Source organism: Canis lupus, chromosome 11 (genome assembly GCF_011100685.1).
Source record: "Canis lupus familiaris isolate Mischka breed German Shepherd chromosome 11, alternate assembly UU_Cfam_GSD_1.0, whole genome shotgun sequence".
In the NCBI taxonomy this organism is placed as follows: domain Eukaryota; kingdom Metazoa; phylum Chordata; class Mammalia; order Carnivora; family Canidae; genus Canis; species Canis lupus.
Genome location: NC_049232.1, coordinates 763262 through 775887, shown reverse-complemented (window position 1 = coordinate 775887; position 12626 = coordinate 763262). Strand labels below are relative to the sequence as shown.

At 37.8% G+C, this 12626-nt stretch overlaps 1 protein-coding gene, 1 long non-coding RNA gene and 1 pseudogene across 2 annotated transcripts in view; 2 read left to right on the top strand and 1 right to left on the bottom strand.

Moving 5' to 3' along the window:
• Positions 1–12626, top strand: part of LOC481472 (T-cell-specific guanine nucleotide triphosphate-binding protein 2-like) — a 297728-nt gene that overhangs the window by 276482 nt on the left and 8620 nt on the right.
• On the top strand, positions 4857–8644 carry LOC119876786. Its single transcript, XR_005366467.1, has 2 exons — positions 4857–5081; positions 8332–8644. It is a non-coding gene; the product is annotated as an uncharacterized LOC119876786 (long non-coding RNA).
• The window catches only part of LOC119876785, a 60109-nt pseudogene continuing 56778 nt past the window's right edge, over positions 9296–12626 (bottom strand).

The window sequence follows — 12626 nt, the reverse complement described above, 5'->3', positions numbered from 1 at the left end:
CACGACTAACTTATCCTAGCCAGACATTATAGAGTTAGATAGCGAGTTCTCTAATGGCTTTTAAGTGCTTAACCCAGGCCCGCCAGTTTTGTACCTTTGGGTTTTGAGGTTCCTGTTAGCAAGAGCTCTATTATTTCTTTCACAAAAACATTTCTCTATAGTTAAAACCCTAATGGCTTTAAAACCCTAAATGGCTTTTAATAGTCCAACTTGTGCCTACTTAGATTTTGATGTGCCATTGATCAAAAAATTCTGAATTTCTTGTCTTGTTTTTATAAGTCCTCCAGCAGTTTGTGCTCTGGACTTATTCTGAAATTTCATGAGTCCACTAATGGCTGCCACCTGTTGTGGACTGACAATATAGTTACCTTGGAACCTTTCCAGGATCCCAGAACCTTTCTGGTAACTATAGATTTATATATTTAATATAAATTTATCTATAATATGTCTTCTTGAAACTCATTTTAATAATATTCAATATATATTTATATTTTATGTTGTATAGCCCACATTATATATTTACACATTTATTTATATGTTTAAATAATAATTTATTTTGATATTTACATATTTTATATGCATTTATATAGTGTATTTATTTATTTATTAAATATTTTATTTATTTATTATGAGAGAGACAGAGAGAGAGAGAGAGAGGCAGAGACACAGGCAGAGGGAGAAGCAGGCTCCATTCAGGGAGCCCGATGTGAGACTCGATCTCGGGACCTTGGGATCAGGACCTGAGCTGAAGGCAGACGCTCAACTGCTGAGCCACCCAGGCGTCCCTATAGTATATTTATATAATTGAAAATATTAATTATATTTTATATATTTAAATACTTATTTAAGTATTTAATACTTGAAATACTTTATATATATTAAATATATCAGTATTTTTGATATCAAATAAACATACTGATATTTTTAAGTATATAGTTTCTTTGGATTAGAGAACAGCATGCAGAGCTCAAATTCATGTGTGACTTACTCATGGCCTTTTATATCAACTAGAGAAACAGTGAAATCACACATTCAGCAGGCACCTGTGTGACTTTTCGTCCCATAGGCTGTTAGCAGTTAACTTCAGATCCCATTCTTCACTGCCCCCAACTGTAAAAGAAATGATCAAAGAAGATGATTTAGGAGATAACGAACATACTTTTTAGTTAACACTTCATGAAGGAGACACAAAGAACTGCACAATAGGTCAGAAGGCAGGAAGCTTTTATAGGGTAAAGAATAAAGAACAAGGAAGGGACAAATAGATAGCCTGGGGGCATGTCAACTTGTTTGGGGTGAGAGGGCCCAGGGTTGACTTGGTGTCTGAGGGGATTGGTGGACTGGTTGTACTGCATTTTTGGTCAGAGAGTTTACAGGGACACAAAGTTATCCAAGTTTTGGTTTGCTTCCATGACACCCTGATTGGGAGCAGCTCCATCTTGGGCCTAGAAAATTATTTCAACACTCTCTTTGATTTTCAGCAATTTGACTATGATATGTATAGGTAAGAGTTTCTCTGTGTTTTCCTTTTTTGTTAAACTTTTTGCATTTGTATCATTATGTTTTTCACTAAGTTGTGAAAATTATCACTCTCTTATTTCTTCAAATACTTTTCTGCCTTGTTCTCTCCCTCACCTTCTTGTGGCACTTCAGGTTTGTCTAGGATAATACTTATTAATATTGTTCCAGAGTTTCACTGAGGCTCTGTTAATTTATTTCAATCCGTTTTCTCTCTGTCCTTCAAAATGGGTAATTTCAATTGATTGAACTTCAAATTGATTGATTTTTTCTACTGTTATGCAGTCTTCTATTCAGTTTCTCCAGTGAAGTTTTCATTCCCAGTTATTATACATTTCATTTCTATTATTTCCATTTGTATAGAGTTGTTGAATCAATGTGTTGTGCACTCAAAACTAAGATAAAGTTTTATGTTGATTATTCTTCAATCAAAAACCCGTGTATAGGGGGATAAACTCCAGGCTGGAGGAGGGAGTTGCTATTTGCAGGGATCACAAGAATTTACTAGGCTGATGGTCACTCCCATTTCTTTTTCCTCTTTTCTTAAAATGATAGTTTTATTGAGCTATATAGTTCACATAGATTTTATTTCTTGATCTACTTGTCAGTAAAATCGACGTTTGTTTGAAAATACATTAGTAAAAATAATTTTAATGGGAGGAGTTTGGTGACGACTGGGTGGCTCAGCAGTTGAGCTTCTGCCTTCAGATCAGGGCATGATCCCGGAGTGCTAGGATCAAGTCCCACATCAGGATCCCTGCATGGAGCCTGCTTCTCCCTCTGCCTCTCTCTGTGTCTCTCATGAATAAATAAATAAAATCTTAAAGAAAATGGGAGGAGTTTGGTGTGTGCTTATCTAGAACAATTACCAAATAGCAAATGAAGAGCCCACGGTACAGAACACTGTGTAGAAAATGCTGCCATTTTGTAAAAGGTGAAAATAGTTGTGCATCTTTGCTCATAGGTTCATTAAATAGACCTGCTAAGATGACATGATCCCTCTGGTACAGACACTTGATGAATGGTCATTGCATGTGAAGGGAATTATTTTTTTTTTAATTTATTTATGATAGTCATAGTCACAGAGAGAGAGAGAGAGAGAGGCAGAGACACAGGCAGAGGGAGAAGCAGGCTCCATGCACCGGGAGCCCGACGTGGGATTCGATCCCGGGTCTCCAGGATCGCGCCCTGGGCCAAAGGCAGGCGCCAAACCGCTGTGCCACCCAGGGATCCCTGAAGGGAATTATTATTGTATATGTATATAGCCCTTGAATTATAAACTCTATAGAGGATTTCTATTCAACAAATAATAAAAGAAAAATTAAAGCCAAAATATCACTACAAATGATATAGGTCTACTCCTTATTCAGTTTCCACCCTGACTGGGTGTACTTTTACTTCCTGCCCTGACCACCCAGAGTTAGCAAGGACTCCACAGGTTTCAGGGCTCAGTCCTTGAGAAGACTACCCTCACTTCAGTCACCAGCTGCACTTGGGGGAATTCCCAGGTCATCTGGACCCCAACTGTCTACGAATTAGAAGGGCTTGCTAATTGATTAGAATGATTCACATGAGTCAGGAAAATTTTATACTTACACATACAGTTTTATTTAAAAAGAAGACACAAAGGCTGAGGTATGGGAGGGAATACACAGCTTCCATGCCTCTCTTCATTGAGCCAGTGTGTGCACCCTCCCAGAACATCAATGCAAACATCAACCCAAAAGCCCGCTGACCCTTGGTGTTCAGAGTTTTGATGGGAGTTTCATTACATAGACATCATTAGCCACTTGATTGAACTCATTCCCCACTCTCCTTTGCCTTCCCAGAGGTCCAACTGGCCCAAAGTCCCACCGTCTGTTCACATGGTTGGTCTTTTTGGTGGCCAGCCACTAACCTGAAGCTACCTAGGATCCTGCCAGCAATCACTTCATTGTTATATGGATAGATGTCTCTCTGTGATTTGTCCTGCATAACCAACCGGGACTTGCAAGCAAACTAAGAAATGTTGTTTGAGAAACTCATGCTATGTAAATAATCATGGGAACCTTGTTATTTAAAATAGATTATTTGTCCTCCAGGACAGAACTGACCATTCTGTTCTGGACACCAAGAGCTACAAATCTGGTCTTACATGCCCTCCTACTGCAGGCTGGCCAGGCCACATGGAATGAAATCCAGGAGAGGAGATAAGCACACATACTCCAGGCTCCTTGAAAATATAGAAACATAGTCATCAGAGAGGGAGAAAAAAGCATTAGAGACTATTAACTATAGGAAACAAACTGAAGGTTGCTGGAGGAAAGATGGGTAGGGGAATGTATTAATTGGGTGATGGGCATTAAGGAGGGCACATGATAGGATGAGCACTGGGTGTTATACACAACTGATAAATTATTGAACACTAAATCTGAAACTAATGATGTACTCCAGGTTGGTTAATTCAATTTAAATAATAAAAAAAGAAAGAAAATATAGGAACAAAATGACATGGAAATGCAGCTCCCTATAAACTGCACCTAGGCAAATAAATGTTTAATTTCAAACACTGTCATTTGCCCTATAAATATGGCCCTTATGGGGACAGTCAGTTGGAAGTCTCACCTGAGGGAGCACATTCTGCCAAGCCCCTCAATCAGAACTCTAACATGGCTGTTTCCATGGGGCTTCCCCAGATGTATCCAATTTGATGTAACTTTGCCACATTCCTATTTATTGCCTACTATTACCTCAATCTATGTGTAGATTCCTTTCCTCTTCTGTTTCTATTAGGTTTCTATAATAAAAGTAAAGTTTTCTTTTTTATTTTTCAAAACCAAAATATGGTTGCTGTGAATCTTTTGTTCAAGAATAAGCATAACAAAGTAAACTCGGGAAATTCCCATATTTTCTGAAGCTCTGTACCAGGAACCAGGGACAAAGATGAGATACACTCTTTATTCGACTTCACTCTCCATAGAATTTGGGCTGTTCAAGGTTAACAGGGGGGCCATGAGTGTCGTTTTTCCAAAACTCAGGTCTGTGTTCTCTGATTCTGGATTCAATTTCTGTCTGGAGCCTGGGGCCTGGTTGGAGTGTCCTTTTGGGGTCACTGAGAAGCCTCCTGCTGGGGTCCCTGTGTCCAACCCTTACTCATGATGCCCAAAGCATACAAAATAAATAGCCATGATGTCTTTCAGTTTCACTTCCTGGCAATGGCTGTGTTTCTCAGAAAATAAGCCTACTGAACTTTTATTTCACTTTCTGTTCCTGGAAATGCAGGGCTCTACAATGTGCTGGCTGCCTCTTTACTATTGGCCAAATTCCTGTGGGGGTGGAGGAAAGGCCAGACATTATTTAAATCCTGCCAGCTCCTCACACACAATTTAGACGTTTCAAGTCACAGTTGGCTTTTTAATCTGCAGAGGGACCATCGCACCACACAGGACCTGTTCCAGTGCGAGGCCAGTCTTCGCAGAGGAGTGTTTCTGCCTTGGGCTGCAGGGAGCACTTCATCCAGGCTCTACATTTCCTGCCCTGCCAGGGGACACATTCAGAGCTCAACTCCTTTTTTTCAGGAGCTGGTAAGCAATAAACCACTTTGGATTGAGTATGGGTCTAAAAATAGAATTACAGATCTGTAGGTCTAAGGTTGGGAGAGCCTGGATGCTCCATTTTGGGTGCTGTGGACTTAAAAGTCTGAGGCACAGAATGTCTGAGGAAATATTTTTAAAGGAAGAGAAAGTGGGTGGCTTCAGCCAAGTAGAGCACTTAACTATTTGGGACATCTTCAGAGGGCAGTTAACAAATTTTATTCCTGTGAGCTGCAGAAGGATCATGTGAATGTCAGGGGTGTCAGTGCATAGGGGCTTTCCCTAAGAGCTTCTGCCATCCGACATCCCCCATCTCATACCAAAATACTTTTCCCTGGGGAGACAATGCATATTATCTGTTAAAAAATAAAATTCAAATCAATAAATTTTAAACAATGGTTGGCTTTATTAAATGATTCACAAATTAGGCAGCATCTTATCTAGCAAATACAAAGGATTCCACTGAGCTGTAAGAGAGGAAATATTTATAAAGGAAGAGAAGACGGGAAAAAGAAAAATTATTAGCAAAGAATCCATTGTTTTAGTCAGAATTGCTCTCCTAAGTTTAAGGGCAATGGTCTATTAGCAAATTCCCTAGTGCTAACCTGGAAATACCTATGTTCACTGGTTAAAATATGCATTGCTGGGGGACTGAAACTATAGTTAGGTCCAGTATTAGATTTTGGTTTATTAAGTCAAGGCCTTAACGTAAGTGGCTCCTATGGCCCTGTCACCCTGTGACCCTGTGCTACTTCATTTTCACAGTTCCCCTATTTTGATCAGACTCTGCTTAACTTAGAGATGTGATCAAAATGTAAGGCATTGGTGCCACTTTCAGCTACTGTTTAGTGTTGCAGCTTTTGTTGATCCTTTGCATGGTATTCACATGTCATGATGTTTTTGCTTAATCTCTGTAATATTCACAGATGATAACTTCAGGTTCACAATTTTGGTATCTGCTATCCTCTGCCTAATTTTTCTGGTGTTTCAGTCTCAGGAAGATTACTTGTTTTAAAGTTTGATATTGGGATCCCTGGGTGGCGCAGCAGTTTGGCGCCTGCCTTTGGCCCAGGGCGCGATCCTGGAGACCCAGGATCGAATCCCACATCGGGCTCTCGGTGCATGGAGCCTGCTTCTCCCTCTGCCTGTGTCTCTGCCTCTCTCTCTCTCTCTCTCTGTGACTATCATAAATAAATAAAAATTTTAAAAAAAATTAAAAAAAAATAAAGTTTGATATTAGTGAACATGCATTAAAAAATGTTAAGAGTATACAGTATACCAGGCAAATTATTATTATTTTTATAAACAGAATAATTTTCAATGGTTGGAGTGCACATTGAAGCCATGGTACCCAAGACCCAAGCACTCAAAATCAAATAAGTCAAAGAAAGACCCCATTGAAGAAGTCATCTTTTTAAGCCAAGTGGCTTAACTTATGTAGTTGTGTTTCAACTTCCCCAGACGTATTAATCTGGATGCACCTGGAGGTGTTGGTCATAGTATAGACAACTCTTGCTAGGCTAAAAGATAATCAAAGGATATTTTTTTGTCAAGAGAATCTTTGACCAGAGAGTCTAAGGATCTTTGTGGGGCAGCTCCTGCCTTAACAATGCATTCTGCAATATCTTTAGGAATTAAGGGAAGTTTCTGGATCAAATTATTGTGTATATTTACTATTAACTAGAGAAGCCTGGCTCCACCAAAGGAAACAAATCCTATGTCATGAATATCTCATGACTGGCCTTTTTTAACTCAATGATATAAATCCAGGGGAGTCAACCAATGAGATGTCTTTATTTGCTTGAAAAAAAAATTATGAACATAATTAAATTTTCTTTTAGCTTAAAGTAAAAGGTTGCTTTAAATTCTGGAGTTTACTCCCCCTTCTGAGCAATGGGCTGGGACATATAGCTAAGGGTATTATTTTTCTAGGACTCTGCCAGAGTAAAGGAGAGAAAAAGATGGAGAAAGAGTTTCACTTTTGTTAGTCTGAAGACTTGATCTATTGTCTTGGATGAAAGCAGTCAACCTCAATCAATGTCAGCTACTTATCTTCCTATTCAATTGATTTAGAGATTTCTAGTATCTGTACAACAGGTATAAGATAAAGCCTTCCTTAGCAGTGAAATATGTACTCAAGATTCAACACCTTCTAGTTTTCTAGGAATGTCAGTGGTTGGGAGCACTTGGTACAATTCCTTTCAATGGAGTTCAGAATGACAATTCCAGAATACCCAGTCACCATGCTCTAGACTATGGCCAGCAGGACCCTTTGAATTGGGATCTGGGGAGACATCTTTAAGCTGCTGATAATAGGCTTAATGGTAAAACATGAGAGACTTTGCCATAGTTGGTCATACTAGCATGATACAAGGGATCAGCAGAAAGTTGTATACCAATAGACATTGGTTTGCCAGTGATTATGTTGTGTGAGGTGAGTTTACATATCTGAAGGGGGTACTGCAAACAGCAAGTCCAAAGGCAACACTTTAGGGCAAGGAAGTATAGTTTAAAGTTTTTAAGTATAAGGATCCAGTTACTTCTTTTAATCTTGCCTGATAGATTGAGGGTGATAAGGCCAGTGATGATTCTAAGAAGTTTGCAAGGTTGTTAAAGCTGGTATGATTTGTCCAATGAAATGACTGCCTCAATCACTGAAGATTGTAGAAGCTAAATTGCAAGTGGGAAACACATTTTCTAACAGATTCTGTGTCACTGTGAGGTCATCAGCCTTCCAGCAGGAGAAATCTTCAACATATGTGAAAAACATACATACAACATCAAGAATATATAAAAACAATCCTCAAGTGCTCAAGGTCCAGAGAGAATAGGTGTGAGGCCTCTGATGGTAAAGCATTTTTTTCTGATTCAGATGCAGAGGGTTGCCATGTTACTTTAGCATCAGAATAGCGAACATCTCACAATGAAGAGACATTTTTGCAGCAGCAGAATGGATTTTGTCCACAGGTGCCACAATCTTTATAGATTCTTTTGCTAGCTGCCTTTGCATGAGAGTCAACTGGGGCATTTCCTGATACTCTGGGGTAGTCCTTTTTTGTGGCCTCAGTTTTGATGATAGCAATTTCAGAAGGTAAAAGAATAATTACAAGTGGTAACATTAGACTAGGACATATTAAATTTCCCATAATTTCACATGTGTTTTGTTTTCTAGGAGTATAACCTAAATAGTAAGGGAACTTTTATAATATTTTAAAAAACATTTTATTTATTTATTCACAAGAAACACAGAGAAAGAGGCAGAGACATGGGCAGAGGGAGAAGCAAGCTCCATGAAGGGAGCCCAACGCGGGACTCAACCCCAAGGACTCCAGGATCACGCCCTGGGCTGAAGGCAGGCACTAAACCCCTGAGCCACCCAGGGATCCCCGAAACTTTTACAATCTATTACCAAAACTAGATCAAATTTAAAAACAAAAACTTTGTCCTCTCAACAGATAGAAAACCAAATTCTAATTTTGCACCAGCTTACTTTTGTATTAGAACATATTCTTTCCACAAATTGAACTCCAATAAAAAGAAATTTAAAAAGAACATATTCTTTCCAATGTGAGTCATTCCTGATTGTGAAAAAAATTCCTTTCCTAAGATTTCTTTTTTACAGTCTTTCTACAACTTGTTCTTCCTCTTTTTTTCTTTCCAAAAGCACATGTTCTATTTTTCTTCATTCAGGGATGTTTCCTTTTTTAATTTTTAGTTGCTTTAACCACAAACATTAATTAGAGTTCTTAACCCTTAGAAACTTTAATTTCTAGGGAAAGTAAGTAGTAAGCACTGGTTAATTGTGTGTTATACCAGTATTCTTTATATTGCAAATTCATAAATACATTTCATCATTTCTGGTAACATAAGCTTTTTTATACTACAATCTTTTGATACACATGCCAAAAAAGTTATCAGGAGACCTACATTTATCTCTAATTTCCCTGTAATAGAGAACCCAAAATTAGAGAAACGAATGTTTAGTAATTAATGTTTTGTTATTTTATTTCACCTGGAAATGACCTAGATATTTAATGAATTTAACTTAAACTGTTACCTAATCTAACTCAGTGATTATCTTTTTGATAATCAAAAAGATTTGGGGAAAGGGGGGAAAAGGGAGAGAGAAACGAACTTTTTTTTTCAATAGGAAAGGATAACTATATTTACTCATTAAATACCATTTAAGTTTTCTACAACACAACTTGAAAATACCCAGCATGCACGTTTAATCTCAGTACAATGGATTTAAGACCAAGTTTACAGGTTACAGCATCAAGGCGAGATTACAAATTATCATAGTCATCATCGTCATCATCATCGTCATCATCATCATCTTCTCGTTTTCTTTTCAATGCATTTGATGATTCATTGGAAGTATTTTGTGATGACACCATGTTTGTAGTGATAAGAATGTTTTTGGACCCAATTAATGATGGATTAATCAGAACATTCTGAACTGCGGATGTGGCAGGAATTGATGCTTTTACAGTTGGGGATTGTGATGTGGGCATCTGTACTGTAAACCTCTGCCCTGTGAGGGACATGGGAGTCCCTACTTTAGTTGACACTGACATGGTTTGTGGGGTTGGTGTACCAAGAGTGGGAGTACTTGGTCTGCTAGTAACAGAACCAACACTTAACCGTGGAACTGTAATTCTTCCCGCAGAAGTTGATGCCTTTTTTTGTAGACTTAAGTCTATAGTTTGGAGCCGTCAAGCAATATCTATCAGGTGGCAGCCTGGGGCCTGAATATGGCTTGATTAACGGCAAAGGAGTTTGATTTCTTTGCCTTGCAATATCCAATAAAAAATCTCTTGGGGGAGGAGAGGTAAAAGACTGATCAGCACGACACTGAATGGCCAGCCGCACATCGTCTGCATCAACAGTAGCCTTCTTAGCATGGTTTGAATAAATTTTTGCATCATCTAGGATTGTGGTCACATATCGGAACGCAAACTCCAACATCTGATTTATAACTCTTGGTTCATATTTTGTAATCCCCATATCCTTCAGGATTTGTGCCATCACCTGTGCATCTTTCGGCATGCTCTTGGGAGAAGCCATCTTGCCAGACTCCATGATATCTGTTGATCAGACTTCTTGAGTTTTTTTTTTTTTCTCGCGCGCAATCAATGCAAAGAAAATGAAACAGCCCGAAGAGAAAGTAGAGGAGGAAATCAGTCGGCCAAAGCATGCGGAATTGGGGGTCTGGGTTCCAGTGCAGAACTTGCTTCTAGTATAAAACCCCTTTCAGCTGCAATACGAAGAGAAGAGCTTAGACTATAGACTATAGACTATAGACTCTTGGCTATAGAGAACAAACTGAGGGTTGATAGAGGGAAATGAGTGGGGGGTGGGCTAAATGGGTGATGGATATGAAGAAGAGAACTTCACTTTTTTTATGTAGGCTTAATGCCCAGAATGGGGCTTGAACTCATGACACTGTTGATCAAGACCTGAGTTGATATTAGGAGTCAGATGCTTAACCTACTGTGCCATCCTAGAGCTCCAAGGAGGGCACTTCTTATCATGATTAATGAGTGTTATATGTAAGAGATGAATCATCAGTTTCTACTCCTGTTTTTTAATTTGTCTCTCTCCTTTTTTTTTCTTTTTTCCATTTGCTCATTTGTTTTACTTCTTATGTTCTACATATGAATGAAATTATATGTTGTTGTTGTTGTTTTTTACTGATTGGCTTATATGACTTAGCATTATACTGTCTTGCCCCATCATGTCTTTGCAAAAGGGAATATCTCATTATGTTCATGGTTGAATAATATTCCATTGAGTAGATAGATATAGATATAGATGATATAGATTTAGATAGATATAGATACAGATACAGATATAGATATAGATATAGATATAGATATAGATATAGATATAGAATCTTTTTAATCCATCTCTAGATGGACACTTGGGCAGCTTCCATAATTTGGCTTTTGTAAGTAATGCTGCAATAAACACAGGGGTGCATGTATTCCTTTGAAATAGTATTTTTTTTATTTGTTGAGTAAATAGCCACTAGTGTAATAGTTGGATGGTAATACAGTTCTATTTTTAACTTTTTGGGAATCTTCCATACTGTTTTCTACAGTGGCTGCACCAGTTTGCATTCCCACCAACAGTACACCAGGAGTCTTTTTCCTATACATCCTCCCCAACACTTTTGTTCCTTGTGTTTTTAATTTTAGCCATTCTGAAATATCCGTGAGGTGATATCTCATTGTGGTTTTAATTTACATTTCCTGATGATAAGTGATGATGAGGATTTTTTTATGTGTCTGTTGATCATCTGGATGTTTTTAGAGAAATGATTGTTTATGTCTTCTGCCTATATTTTAGTTGGATTTTTTTTTTTGGGGGGGGGTTGTGTTTTTTAAGATTTGTTTATTTATTTTGAGGGAATGAGGGGCAGACAGAGAGAATCTTTTAAGCAGACTCCCCACTCAGCACAGAGCCTGACATGGGGCTCAATTTCACAACCCATGAAATCATGACCTGAGCAGAAACCAAGAGTTGGATATTCAACTGACTGAGTCACTCAGGTACCCTTGTTTTTAGTTTTAAGCTATATCAGTTACTTATGTATTTTGGATATTAGCTCTTTCTTACATATGTCATTTGTATCTGATCTCATTCGGTAGTTTGTCTTTTAATTTTGTAGATAGTTTACTGTGCATAAGCTTTTCATTTTGATGTGCTTCCAAAAGTTTATTTTTGCTTTTGTTTCCCTTGCTTCATGAGACCTATCTAGAAAAATGTTATGACCAATGTCAGAGATATTACTGCCTGGATTCTCTTCTAGGATTTTTATGGTTTCAGGTTTCACATTTAGGTCTTTCATCCATTTTGAGTATATTTTTTGTGTACGGTGTAAGACAGTGGTCCAGTTTCATTTCATGGCATGAAGTTGTCCAGTTTTCCCAACACCATTTGTTGAAGAGACTGTCTCTTGCCCATTGTATATTCTTTTCTTCTTTGTTGACTATTACTTGACCATATAATTGTGAGTTTATTTCTGGGTTTTTTATACTGTTCCATTCATCTCTGTGTCTATTTTTATGCCAATACCATACAGTTTTGATTACTACAAGTTTGTAATATAGCTTCAAGTCTGGGATTGTGATACCTCCAGTTGTTTTCCTTTCTCAAGAATGCTTTGGCAATTTTGTCTTTTGTGTTTCCATACAAATTTTATATTATTCATTCCCTTTCTGTGAAAAATGCTTTTGGAATGTTTATAAAGCTTGTATTGAATCTGTAGATTTCTTTGGGTAGTAGAGACATTTTAAACAATATTTGTTCTAACCCATCAATATGCAGTGTCTTTACATTTCTTTCCATTGCCTTGAATTTCTTTTATCAGTATTTTATGGTTTTCAGAGTACAGCTCTTTCACCTCTTTAGTTAAGTTTATCCCTAGATATTTTATTGTTTTTGCTGCAATTCATGTTTGTTTTCCTAATTTCCCTTTATGCTACTCATTAAAAGTGTAGTGTAATGCAACAGATTTCTGTACATTGGTTT